Raw genomic sequence first — 13,693 nt, 5'->3', positions numbered from 1 at the left:
AAAACTTACTAATAACTCGTACCGATAGGTCTTCGAGCAACGCGAAACTCGGATCAAATAGATCTTCGAGTAATAAACTAAATTAAAAATAAATAAAATAGCCAGAAATTCCAACGGTAGACCGGTTTCGTTCTATTTGGAACTCATCAGTACCGTGCGGGAAATCTGGCTGGCGACTATCAAATCGAAAAGAGAAACTAAGCCTAAACATTAAAAATTTCAAAACGCGTTGCGTATAGCAACGGAAAGCGTTTTGAAATTTTAATTATGGACTTATCTACTTTTTCGCGTATTTTATCATCCTTCTCATAGTCCATAGGTGGTTCCTTCTAACTTAACTTATCGTATATTTAATTTGTATAATATGTGGTGTAAGAGGAAATAGAAGACGTTCGAGAGATACAGATTGTATAGAATCCGAATATAGTTCGGTATGTATTTATCCTCAATCTAAAAAAAAACACTGTATAAAATGAAATAAATCTTTTTTTTATAAATATTTCTTGTATTATATAGAGAAAAGTTACATAAACAACAGAGCAATACAAAATAAAATTGAATTTTTTGAAAAAAACCGTTTTTTAATTCACATTAAATATATACAACGTTTGTTAGAGCAACCAGTTTTTTTTTCTCTTTATAACGGGGCTCTGTGGAATGTCTCCTGGCGAAACGTGTTCTCCGTTTATAATTTATTGATTAATTCAATCTGGCGCGGAGATGCGAAAGTGAGAGTAGGATCAATGATGCCAGATGATAATAAACATTTTGCGTTTGAAAGTGTGACAGTAAATTGTTGAAAATTCCAAACTAGTTTTACAAGGTTGTAACAGAGAGTGTAAAGTCGCTTCGCTACAGAGAGGCGCCTCTCTTTAAAAAATCCGTGGTACGATTTTATTCGCCGAGAATGTCCACAATTCCCGGGCGTTTGATGGCGCTAGTAGTATCTCCGGCGCGCGCTAGATTAGAGTTTGAGAAGACGCAAAAAAGGAAGTGTTTTTGGTATTTTTGCGAGTTTAATTTATTTTGAAATGTCTTGTTCGGCTAAAAATTGTAAATCGAATAAAAAGGTAACCACGCGTCTGTCTTTTTTTTTCAAGTTTCCAAGGGATAAAGACCGGTGAATACGCGTTTTAATTTAATAAGCCTATCCTAATACATTAACATTTCTTAAAACTTAATAGTTCTGCATTGTAACTGCTAAATGTAAACAGTGAAAAGCTCCAAAATAAAACTACAGATTACTTACACTTTAACCACGTATTTTGCGGTCTTCATTTCACTGACGATTGTTTTATGAATATCAAAACCAAAAACAGGCTTACACTATTTTTTTTGGAAAATTCCAATGAAACCACGGTTTTCCCTAGGTAAACTGAAGGCAAAAACATATCCCGCCATGGTCTCTTACTGTCTAATGTTCATTTATAATTAATTCAAATAGTAGCAAATGAAAATGCACCTGAAGATCATGTTACAACTACAATCTGGTGTAAGGTAAACGCAGCACTACAAATGCCAAATTATGCCCTCAAAAATCGATTCAACGAAGAAAATGATAATTTATATAAAATATTCACAATGATGAACACTAGCTTTAAATGAAATTTTTTTTACAGTGGATAAAGTCAATTCCTATGAATTTAAAACCAGAACTATCTATTGAATTCTATTCCATTTAAATATATTTGTACTGAACATAATTATAGCCATTCAACTAAACATTTTGACAATAATGAAAGCGATAACATTGAAGGTTTCGTAGACTTCGGTCCATATGGAAGGTCAAAATAGTACGCAAATCAGGCCCTAGTGTTCATGGTGAATGACATAAAACTGAAATTCAAACCACCAATTGGTTACTTCCTCACAAAAGATGCTTGTCCCGAACAGACTTTGAAGATATTGCTTCATGATTGCGTAACTCACCTAAAACGTATTGGCCTTATTGTCAAAGCTGTAGTCTGTGACCAAGGAACCGGCAATCAAAATTTGTTCAAAAGTATGAGGATATCAGTCGAAAAGCCAAAAAGCCATTCATTGAAATTGATCCTCCACATCTCTTGAAAAGTGTGAGGAACATTTTCAAACGGTATCCCATAATAGTGGAAGGCAATCTAGTTTCTTGGGCAGTCCTAGAACATTTTTTCAAAATAGACCAAGAAATTGGTAAGTTTCAAAGCACACAAGCTGAAACGTAAACATATCAAGTTACCAGCATTTTCTAACATGAAAGTCAGTTTAGCTGCCCAAATTTGCAGACAAAGTGTTTCTAATTCAAATGGCCTGTTCACTGGGATTATGAGAGTTAACAATTGAAAGCACATACACAGCAGAGTTCCTCTTACACATGAACGGCCTTTTTGATTGCTGCAATAGCAGGACATTAAACAATGAAACACACTGTAAGAGAGCAATGACTGATCAATCCATCCACATACCAATGCTGAAAGAAAAATTGGAAACGTTTAATCCATGGTAGCTTCAGAACTGTAGGTATAAAACCTTACCTTGTATTGAAGGGTGGAAACTATCAATTCAGTCTTTGCTACTCCTATGGAATGATATAAAGGATAATTTTGGTTTTAAGTTCTTAGTAACTGGAAGAATTAGTCAAGATTTTTAGAAAACTACTTTGGTTCCATTCGCCAATAAGGAGACAATTAGCCTTTTAGGTTTACATAGAGCCACGTAGCAGCCATAGCGAGAAGTTTAAAAACTACTGGATTTTCATCTGCTAAGCAGACGCTTTGGTCTCTTATCAAGGAAAATAGTCTGCTTAGCAGACGAAAATCCAGTAATTTATGAGCTTCTCCCTTTGGCCGCTACACGGCTCTATGTAAACATAAAAGGCTAATTGAGATCATCCAAATCCTCAACAATACCAGGCAGCATACAGAGCTGCATCAGTCAATAGCCTCTTAAAACCATCAGATTCATATTGAATTGACAATTTGGATGACTTTATTTTAAACAGACTCGTTTAAAGTACCAGCTCCTGGACCATGATGAAGATTTGTCCAATTATGATAACCATTGGGTTTTGCAAGGTAAAGGACAATTCACTGACGAAGATTTAGACATTTTCAAAGCCATTAAAAGTCCAAACCTTCTAAAAGAAAATGTTCTTAATTATATTTCAGAATATTTAATTCACCGCTGCTATTCAAAACACCAATGTTTTACCATGGTTTTGGTATATTTAATTAAGATTTGGCCAGCCCATACAATATTCCACTTTAGATTCCACGAATTTCTTTTGATATATTAAAAAAGTATAATTGTTAATATTGAAATGAAATAGGGAGGGATTTTTCTTGTACTTACTTTTTATATTTCTTACGAAATCAACTGTTTTACTTAAATAGTTAAAATAATTCAACATCACAGCTGACTGAGCTGAATTCAACTTTAACCTACTGAGTCTGAGAGCAAAATTTATTTTTCTTTGATAAGCAATTTTACAGTGCCATCGTGTGTCCGGGAATTGCAAACACCATCGTCTGCTTCTTCAACGCTCTCATGGGGAAAAAACGTACCACGAAATTTTAACATTACGGAGATAGGAAGAGGCGCCTCTCTGTAGCGAAGCGACTTTACACTCTCTGGTTGTAATGAGTTGATAAATTCTACGCATGACGATAATTAGGGTGTGGTTATAAAATCAGTTTTACAAGGCTAATGCAATAGAATGTTGAACCAGTTCTATCCTAGAGGTAATTATAATTTATGAATTTAAAGATATAGCTCGCAATCCGGCAGAATTTCATAGACCGTGTCTTGTACGATGGCTTTGCGTGTTTCTGGTAACGCTTTTCAGCAGAAAAATAAACATATAAATCAATTAAAGTAAGTATTATTTTATTTGAAAAATAATTAAAATTATTAAACTTAATTTTGTTTTAATTTAGCCACCAATAAATACCCGTTCGTTTACTGTGTGTAGTCAGATAAAATTCTATCTACGTGTATTCACAATGTTGCTATTTTTAATTTAAAAAGTTAATTATTTTTTATTTATTTTAAATAAATGGTTTTGGAATTCTTATTGATTATGTAATTTAAAATGTTTTTCCAACTTTAGAATATATTATTTTACTATTAAAAATTAACCAGCCATCAATTATAGTCTTTTGGGTTGCAAAACTTAGTGCTCGGCAGTTGATTAATTTTTTTTCCATGAATAAAATAAACTAGGCTATATTTCAATATTTATTTAAATAACCAATAGTTTAATAAAAATTGCAAAATGTTTAAATAATTGAAAGTGAATAAGCCTATTATTTAAATAAAAACAAACAATTACTTAAATAAATACCGCTTTTATTCAAATAAATGCATCGTTGCGTAATAAACATAATTAAATAAGTTAAAATGATATTCTTTTTCCAATCTTTTTTTAAAATAAATCGGAAAATTTGTGGATAATGAATAAACAATTGCGAACACTAGCAAGAGTAACAATAAAAACAACATTGTATCTTCAAAAATATAAGAATTATTTTTATATTGGTAAAGTAATACGTTTTTATTATTGTTGGATAACATTATACTTTTGAATTGCTAAAACATTGTTTCTTTAAATAAATTGAATTTTTTATAATACATTAGTTGTTAAATCTCTGGTTGGTATCGTCCGATTAAGTTCATTGTAATGTTTTAAAATGTTTATTGATTGGTTATGTAATTAATTTATTATATAAAATCATTGTTTTTTGGGAATTTTTATTGATAATGTTACTTTAGAATGTATTGGAGTACTATTGAAAACCAATTTCCTATTTGGATTGCAAATGTAAAAAAAATGTATCTCCAAAAGTAAATACATTTTGTTTTATTTATTATAAACAAAATTGGCTATATCTCAGGCGGATATTGACCAGCGCCAATGTAATTTGTTGTGTTTTTAAAATATGTATTGATTGTTTATTATGTCGTTATTGTATTATTTATTTATCTCCAAAAGTAAATAAAGTTTCATTTCAACAGGGGTAAAACATAAGTTATTGGGCGGATATTGACCAATCAGGCCTATTGCAATTTGTTGTGTTTTAAAATATGTATTTTATTTCGACAGGGGTAAGTTAGATAGCACGTGCCAGACAAACTTGCCAAGGTTATAAAGCGAAGGTTTCCCCATCTCGCAATTAAATAATTAGCATTTTAAATGGCGAAAAAACGAAAAAAATAAAAAAGTGACACCAAAAGTAAATAAGTTGACGTAATCGGGGGTTACATATTACCGCCGATATCTCGGGTCGAGCTTGTCCGATCGTGTCCCAACTTGTTGGGGTGATAGACCGAGGCTTAGGGGTGGTGGACAGTGTTCGAGCGTCGAGGTCAAAGATCATCTCAAGGTCAAATTTAGGGTTAAAATTAAAATATGTTTTTACTTTTTCCAAGGACAAAAATTGGTTTTTGGAAAAAATTTTGGGGGTGTTTTTGGGGGGGTGTTATGGCGGCCATCTTGGTGGCCATCTTGGATTTACATGTTCATATTTAGTTACTCTCTACAAATTTGAGATTGAAAACAAAAATATTTTGATGACTTTTCCCAAGGACAAAAACTGGTTTTTGGAAAAAAAATTGGGGGTTGTTTTGGGGGGTGTTATGGCGGCCATCTTGGATTTACATGTTCATATTTAGTTACTCTCTACTTACAATTAATATCAGTTAATATACGAAACGGAGAAAAACCAACTTTTTGCATCCAATCGTATTTGCAGAGTTTCAGAATTTGCTCGTCGTCTTTGCCATTTTGATTAGTTGCGGATGGTGAATTCTGCAGTTTTTTACATGCTCCCGGTGATTTATTTCAGCGCGGGTACCCGAGTACCGGTGTAAGCAAAACCGACAGACATAAGTCTTTCCATTATGTTTGGTGAAGTTACGCAAAAAGTGACTTAAATCTCGAATAAGACAAAAAAATTTAGATTTTCCGGACACAAGAAAGAGGGGGTCAATTTGCCGTTCTTCGGGCACTTGGTTTTGTGACTAATATGTAATGGAAAAAGTTCACGTTCGAAGCCGAAGACGTTTATAGACAGGTTGTTCTTTTTCTCGAACTTTTTAAGTTTTAAAGTATTAAGAACGAAAGGGAAAGAAATATCTCAACAATCGAATTCGGTTTCAAACCGCGAATACTACTCACACTCCCTCGATTCAATTCAGCCGGATGAAGTTTGGCGATAATAGACCAAATGAAACACTTTTCGTCATTTGATTTAATTTTTAACACTCCCTTACAATTTCTTATAGTTTATTATGTCGTTATTGTATTATTTATTTATCTCCAAAAGTAAATAAAGTTTCATTTCAACAGGGGTAAAACATATGTTATTGGGCGGATATTGACCAATCAGGCCTATTGCAATTTGTTGTGTTTTAAAATATGTATTTTATTTCGACAGGGGTAAGTTAGATAGCATGTGACAGACAAACTTGCCAAGGTTATAAAGCGAAGGTTTCCCCATCTCGCAATTATCTAATTAGCATTTTAAATGGCGAAAAAACGAAAAAATTAAAAAAGTGACACCAAAAGTAAATAAGTTGACGTAATCGGGGGGTTACATATTACCGCCGATATCTCGGGTCGAGCTTGTCCGATCGTGTCCCAACTTGTTGGGGTGATAGACCGAGGCTTAGGGGTGGTGGACAGTGTTCGAGCGTCGAGGTCAAAGATCATCTTCAAGGTCAAATTTAGGGTTAAAATTAAAATGTTTTTTACTTTTTCCAAGGACAAAAATTGGTTTTTGGAAAAAAATTTGGGGGTGTTTTTGGGGGGGTGTTATGGCGGCCATCTTGGCGGCCACCTTGGATTTACATGTCCATATTTAGTTACTCTCTACTATTGTATGAATTTATTATTTAGGTTCCCCTCGTTATTTATGCGGATTTTGAATCTATCATCAATAAATTCAAGACATGTTTGCCAGATTCTTCTCTCTCATCTACCACCAAATTGTCGGAACATATAGCGTGCGGGTTTAGGTACGTAGTTGTAGGTCCAGAAGTTAAGATTTTTGTTCTTACAGAATGGTAACAGATCGATTTTATAAAATTCATCTCGTAATTAGGAACGCCAAATTCACCAGTCACATACCGAGGAATAGACGCCATCGATGTGTTCCTTCAAAGTCTTGTGATGGAAGAAGAAGTCATTTCCGACCTTTTGCGAATGAATATCCCTATGGATTTAACTCCCGCCGAGTTAGAAAAATGCCGAACGGAAACTCAATGCTACATTTGCTCTGATAGTTTCAGTTTGAAAGATCGACCCGTCAAAGATCATTGCCATTACACGGGTATTTTAATATAATAGTGGTTTTTCGGTATCCGCATTTTTTTAATAATTTGTTTTCAGGAGGATTTCGTGGAGTCGCTCATAATACCTGCAATTTGAAGTTAAGAGTAGGGAAATTCATCCCAGTCATTATGCATAACTTATCACGGTACGGTATTAATATCTTTCATCGAATACTTAGCAATTAAACTAACTAGATATTAAAAATTAAAGCTACGACGCCCATCTCATCATGCAGCGGATTGGCCTTAAGAAGGAAGAAAAAATTTCCGCCATTTCTTCTAACACTGAAACGTATATAAGTTTTAGCTTTGGAAGTCTGCGTTTTCTAGACTCAATTCGTTTCATGCCGGCGTCTCTCGAAACTCTTATTTCCAACTTGGCCAAAGGAGGAGCCGAAAAATTTCCGATTCTCAATTCTTTCTATGATTCCCGTCAGGTCATTCATTTACTTAAAAAGCTAACGTACCCCTATGACTACATGAGCAGCATGGACAAATTTGACGAAGCGCAATTACCCCCGAAAGAAGCCTTTTTCAACGCGCTAACTGACGAACATCTTTTAGACGAAGAATACGAGACCGTGAAAACAATTTGGGATGTGTTTCATTTAAAAAATCTTGGTACGTCATATTACGTGGAAAATAAATGAGTTACTAACATTATTATTTTAGGTGAATTGCACGATTTATACGTACAGGCTGACACCTTACAACTAGCCGATGTCTTTGAAAACTTCCGCAAAATGTGCTTCGAATATTATCAGCTTGATTGCGCTCACGCCTTTACAGGGCCAGGGTTTGCTTGAGAAGCCGCCTTGTATATGACCAAAGTCAGATTGGAGCTTCTTCAAGATATAGAAATGCATCTTTTTATTGAACGGGGAATAAGAGGGGGTGTATCTATGATTAGCCACCGTTTCGCCGAAGCCAATAACCACTACATTCCAGAAACCTACCGTCAAACTTTATTATGTATCTCGATATGAACAATCTCTACGGTTTCGCCATGGTTGATTATCTTCCGACTAGTAAGTTCAGCTGGGTATCAGTGAACGACCTACTAGCCTACGCTGTAAGCCACGTCCTGACTTTAGCGGACGAGTCTTCTTACGGTTTTATTTTGGAGACTGATTTGGAATACCCAGACGAGCTACATCAAGAACACAACTGTTATCCTCTCGCGCCAGAGTCGCGAAAGATTACGACTAATATGTTCTCTAATTACTACAAATAAATGTTAAACGATCTGTCCCTCCCCGTGAAAGAAACTCCTCCTAAACTCGTCCCAAATTTATTAAACAAAGAAAGATACGTACTTCACTATAGAAATCTTAAGTATTACCTATCCAAGGGCTTATAATTAACAAAGGTTTACAAAATCCGGTCCTTTAACCAAGAACCCTGGCTCCGACCCTTCATAAACTTTAACACGGAAAAAAGGAAACTAGCCAAAAATGATTTCGAGAAGGACCTGTTTAAACTCCAAAACAATAGCGTCTTCGGTAATTAAATTAAAATTAAAAATAAATAATTATGTTTTTGTTTTTTTTTGTTTTAGGTAAAACAATGGAGAATTTGAGAAACCGAATAGATTTTCATGTTGTTCAAACACCAGAACGAGCTTCTTCTCCAGCATTTGAAAAGTTCACAATTTTTCACAACGAATTGGTGGTCATTCAAATGAAAAAGAAGTCGCTTTCCTTAAATAGACCAATTTAAACCGGTTTCACTATTCTCGACATCTCGAAACTGTATATGTACCAGTTTCACTACGAGTACATACGAAAGACCTACGGTGACAGTGCGCGTCTACTTTTCACCAATACGGATAGCCTGACTTATGACATCCAGACGGAAGATGTCTACGCCGATTTTCGGAAAGATTCACATCTTCGATTTTTCGGGCTACCCTGTCGACCACCTTCTTTTTATCAACGCCAACAAAAAGGTCATCGGTAAAATGAAAGACGAAATGGATGGTGTACCTTTTCGCGAATTTTGCGGTCTCAGACCCAAGATGTATTCTATCTTATCGGAGAAGCGCGAAAAGAAGACCGCGAAAGGAATTTGCAAACGCGTTGTGAAAAATAAGATCAGGCAGGCGAATTATTGTGATTCCTTATTTCAAAACGTAGTTACCACCAGCACCATGAAACGAATTGTTAGCTCAAAACATGAACTTTTTACGATACCCCAAAATAAAATAGCGCTAAGCCCTTGCGATAACCAAAAGTACCTTTTAGGGGATGGTGTGAGCACGTTATCGTAGGTCACAATTGGATAAATTTTTTAAAATCAATGTATTAACGGTATTAACCGTAGTGTTAAAGTGGAATTAATTTTTTTTATTCTTTTGAAATGAATAAAAACATAAAAATTATTTAATATTTATTGAATATTTTGAATACATAAATTCTTTTATCATCTGATCATAAAAAATTTCATTTTTAGAAAATCTAGTTACAATATCAAACATTTTTACTCCCCGACAACGATTACTTGCAAAATACACGCAAAAGCTACCGCAAGTCGTACTAGGATTCCCTTGTAATTGTAATGAATTAAAAGTAACAGTTTTACTGTTTCTTTCGACAAAGTCGTTAAAGGGAAACATATCGGAGGCGTTCCCAAAAGAATCGAAAAACTCTGTAGTACAGTTGTTTTTCGAGAAATAAAGTACCACCCAATGTTCTCCGGACGTTTCTGAAGTAGCCGTGTTTACGATATAAAGAGACGGGTAAGTTTTTACATATTTCGGCAATTGATCCGCGGCGAATACTCTTCGAAATAGGTTTTTGGCGAATTTATCCTTTTCCATAACTCTAGTTAGCTGTAAGGTATCCATTCTAGCTCAAAAGCACGGTTCTGTTTTTATCGACTTCAATAAAACTCTGGAACTCCGCGTAGACAATGACGGCGATGGTTTCGGTTAAAGCGGAAGCCAATTTTATCTCGAGTCGTAAATTTCCGTTTTTAACAAGATGAAAGTGGGAGGCGTTGCTTATCAAATCAGCTGTTAAGTCGTAAACGAAAAGGCAGTTCCCACCTACGTAATCGTCACGACTTATCTGGTTCCCCTCATCAATGTTCCACTGACCCGTTGAAGAAATAAATTGGCGTAAGCCTGAATGTAACTATTCTCGGCAAAATTCGGAGTAAGAGGTCTGTGTGGTACTCTATTGCCGTCGACAAATAGTCCAATGTGATTTAAATTAAAATGTTGGAAATTATATGGAGATAATTTTAAGTCACCCAGAAACGCGGGTTGACTAACCATCCCAATAACCACCTTATTCGGAATTTTCCCGGTAAAGAAATGATCTTGAACCTTGAGGAATTGAAAATGAAGTACATTCGGTCCGAGTGACGGAATAGAAGACGCGATTTCTTAGTACCACGTTATTTTAACGGATTGATTTTTTCAACTGGCTTGCGATTAGAAGAAATGTGTCGCTGCAAAGTTTGATTGTATAACGTTAATTCTCGGATTGTGACATACTGGAATTCTCGAGAATCGCTTTCGTTGCATTATCCAGGTTGGGCATCTCAGGTTCACGAGATATTTCTTCGGGGGTTGTATTTTTCATTCTACGTAGGGCGTCTTCAGACACCAGAATCATTTTGCGAGCCATTAACTTATTGATGGCGCGAGTTATCGCCGCACCGGCTACTGAGCTAACGATCGGCAGTAAGGGAGCTAACAAGAGCGGTAAAAAACCTCCTTTCGGCACTAAAATCTGTTTTATTTTAGCGAGAGGAATTTTTCGACAAAGATGGTGTAAGATTTTACGATGTTTTTTCAACTGACACTTTTGTCCATCTGTTAATTGAACGTTTCCACGTAGTACATTTATAGAACCTTCGATCAACGCTAAAATAGCGTCTCGATCTGCTAGCTTGATGATAGATTTCCTCTGTTTCAAATGCTCAAGTATTTCAGAAAGATAAAATTTTTACAAAATCGTTTTGATGTCGTTATGCTCATTTTGGAACAAAATTCGCGATTTCTTCTCCTGGTATGATTCCCATTCGCAGCCGATATTCATGTTTGGATTTAAATCGATGAATAAATACCCGTACGGCTTCACCACGGCTTGACGAAACGCGCCAACGACGAATTTTGTATTTGACGGAGATATTTGTTTTGCAATATTTAATATGCTGGAGACGTCTCGAGCTGAGCGGAAGATCACGAGGTATTGTGAATTCAGATTGAGAGTTCTTACCTCTTTCCCGTGATAAAACAAATTTTGCATTAAAATTAGTACAGACGTTTTCCGATGATGGGAACTACGGATAAATAAATTGGTTACGTCTTTTTTGTTGGCGATTTCGCACAATAAATCGTCCAGAATTACGAAAATTCTTATCGCTGTATTCAAATTTCCGGGATCTAACAGCCCCTCGTGAAATCCAACTGTGGAATTATGTTCCAGCACCGAATTAAATAATACGGGTTGATATTCCGTGTAACACCAAACAATTCGCTGTGGCGGGGTGATATGCAAGATTCGTTATGTTTAATTAATTTGGCTATGAAGTGGGATTTACCACATTGTGTTGGTCCTGACACGAGCCCCGTGAAAGGATGTATCTTGACGGGATCCATGTTTGTAAATGGTTTAAGAAAGAATGAAGTCAGTTTTTAATACGAAAATTAAATTGATATATTTTTACACATCTTCAGATTTATACAACATCTTTTTGGCGTTGCACATAATGAAAGACAAAATAATATCGCGAAAGTCATCGCTTACGAATGTTCTAAGTTTAGAGGTTATTTCGGAATAGTTTTTTTTTCCCATTGCGTCAAACAAATGCATTTCTAAACGGGAATTCCAGTCGATCATTAAACAATCATGCTGCTTTTGCGACAGATGATCAATTTACCAGCCCATGCATTGCTTATTAATGTAATCCGTAATTTCGCGAAGAACAGTTTCTTTAATATCCTTAAACACACGGTTGACTTCGTTGTGGTAGATCATAACTTCGTCGTATTTTTCGAGCAATGCCATCCAGGGATATAGCGTAATGGTGAATCCCTGTTTAGTCAGGTACCATTTCCCGTAGTTCGTTCCAGTTCCGAGGACGAGTTCCCTCACGTCCACTACCCTCAGGTTTTGAAAAAAAAACACAACTCGACCCGTCTCGTTTCCGATCCTTCGAAAAACCACGTGGAGGGAGAGGTAGAATCGTCTTTCAAGAATGAAGTAATTCGGTCGCTCGTCCTCCATAGTTGCTTGAGCTGGCTTTCCGTCAGTGCGATGCCAACGTTCCCGTCTAATGCTCCGATATGAACTGCTGTCTGGAGTTACCCAAACTCCTTTCGTTGAAGACATTGGGAAAACCTTGCTGGCGTTCCTATAAAGTTTGCACTCATTAAAACATGTTTGCGCTTAGTAAGGTTATCATATACTTACATTTTTATGAGGCTTCAATTTCCAAGATGCGAGAGTAACGGTGGCTAAAATTATGAATAGTTTTTCGATGGGAAGAGCTCCCTTTATATAGCGCTTTATTATCGTACTTTGGACCACATTTCAATTATTTCGCTAAATTGAATTTGCCTAATTTTTGCTTAAAATTGTACGGGGTGCGTACTGCGGCCGGCACGCGAATAAATCCCATACGGTAATTTCCTCGTAAAACTAACAAAATCAATTACTCCCTTCGATGATACCCGATACCCCTATCAATTCGCCCGGTTATTCCGAAGACTCTCTCTCTCTATAGTGCCTCCCACGCCACGCGAAGACCAAAGCGAGAGCCCGACTCATGCATAACTATTTGAACAACAGACGGCAAAGAGTAGGAAAATTGGACCACATTTTTTCACGTATTTCATATGTCGGGCTTGAGTCGGTTGCAGTCGGGAGAGCCGACCTGACTGTTATCCGACTATCAGACTCTTAACCGACTACTAACCGACAGTGCTGTGCTACATGGGTTCCGAAGACTCTCTCTCTATAGTGCCTCCCACGCCGCGCGAAGACCAAAGCGCTGTAACAAAATACCCAAGTACCATTTCAAGGGCGTTTCGGCTCCCCGCTCAACGATGACTAAGTTTCTTGTACGCATTTTAAAAAAAACCCGACTTTCGCACTGTAGATTCGACGTAACAGTGTACATGACACCGAGCAGGTACGGTAGATATTAGTAAACGCTTACAAATTAGATGGAGGCTACGATTCTCCTCGCCACCCGGTACTCCTGGAGAACGGCTCGAATCTCCGTCCATTTTTTTTCGACGGTCTTTCTCGAATTTTTCATTACCGGCGAATGCATCCACTTCGAGCAGAATCTCCGTCGATTTCTTCGACGGTCTTTCTCGTATTTTCGATACCGGCGAATGTATCCACTTCGAGCCGCTGCGTTTTTCAAGGAC

The 13,693-nt window shown here is 36.4% G+C and overlaps 1 long non-coding RNA gene across 2 annotated transcripts; it reads right to left on the bottom strand.

Moving 5' to 3' along the window:
- Nucleotides 1–1,040: 1,040 nt before the first annotated feature.
- LOC149949101 (uncharacterized) lies at nt 1,041–3,096 on the bottom strand. Of its 2 annotated transcripts, XR_016479929.1 has the most exons (5): nt 2,993–3,096; nt 2,506–2,554; nt 2,330–2,370; nt 1,930–1,964; nt 1,041–1,836 (listed from the first exon to the last, which is right to left on the bottom strand). It is a non-coding gene; the product is annotated as an uncharacterized LOC149949101 (long non-coding RNA). The 2 variants fall into 2 exon arrangements; XR_016479928.1 differs by lacking the exons at nt 2,330–2,370; nt 2,506–2,554; nt 2,993–3,096 and adding an exon at nt 2,216–2,296 and having other exon boundaries at nt 1,930–2,135.
- Nucleotides 3,097–13,693: the final 10,597 nt, after the last annotated feature.

The sequence above is a fragment of the Leiobunum rupestre genome, chromosome 3 (genome assembly GCF_980474605.1).
Source record: "Leiobunum rupestre chromosome 3, qqLeiRupe1.1.hap1, whole genome shotgun sequence".
NCBI classification, from domain to species: Eukaryota; Metazoa; Arthropoda; class Arachnida; order Opiliones; family Sclerosomatidae; genus Leiobunum; species Leiobunum rupestre.
The sequence above is the reverse complement of the archived record's forward strand: the minus strand, read 5'-3'. Positions and strand labels throughout refer to the sequence as shown.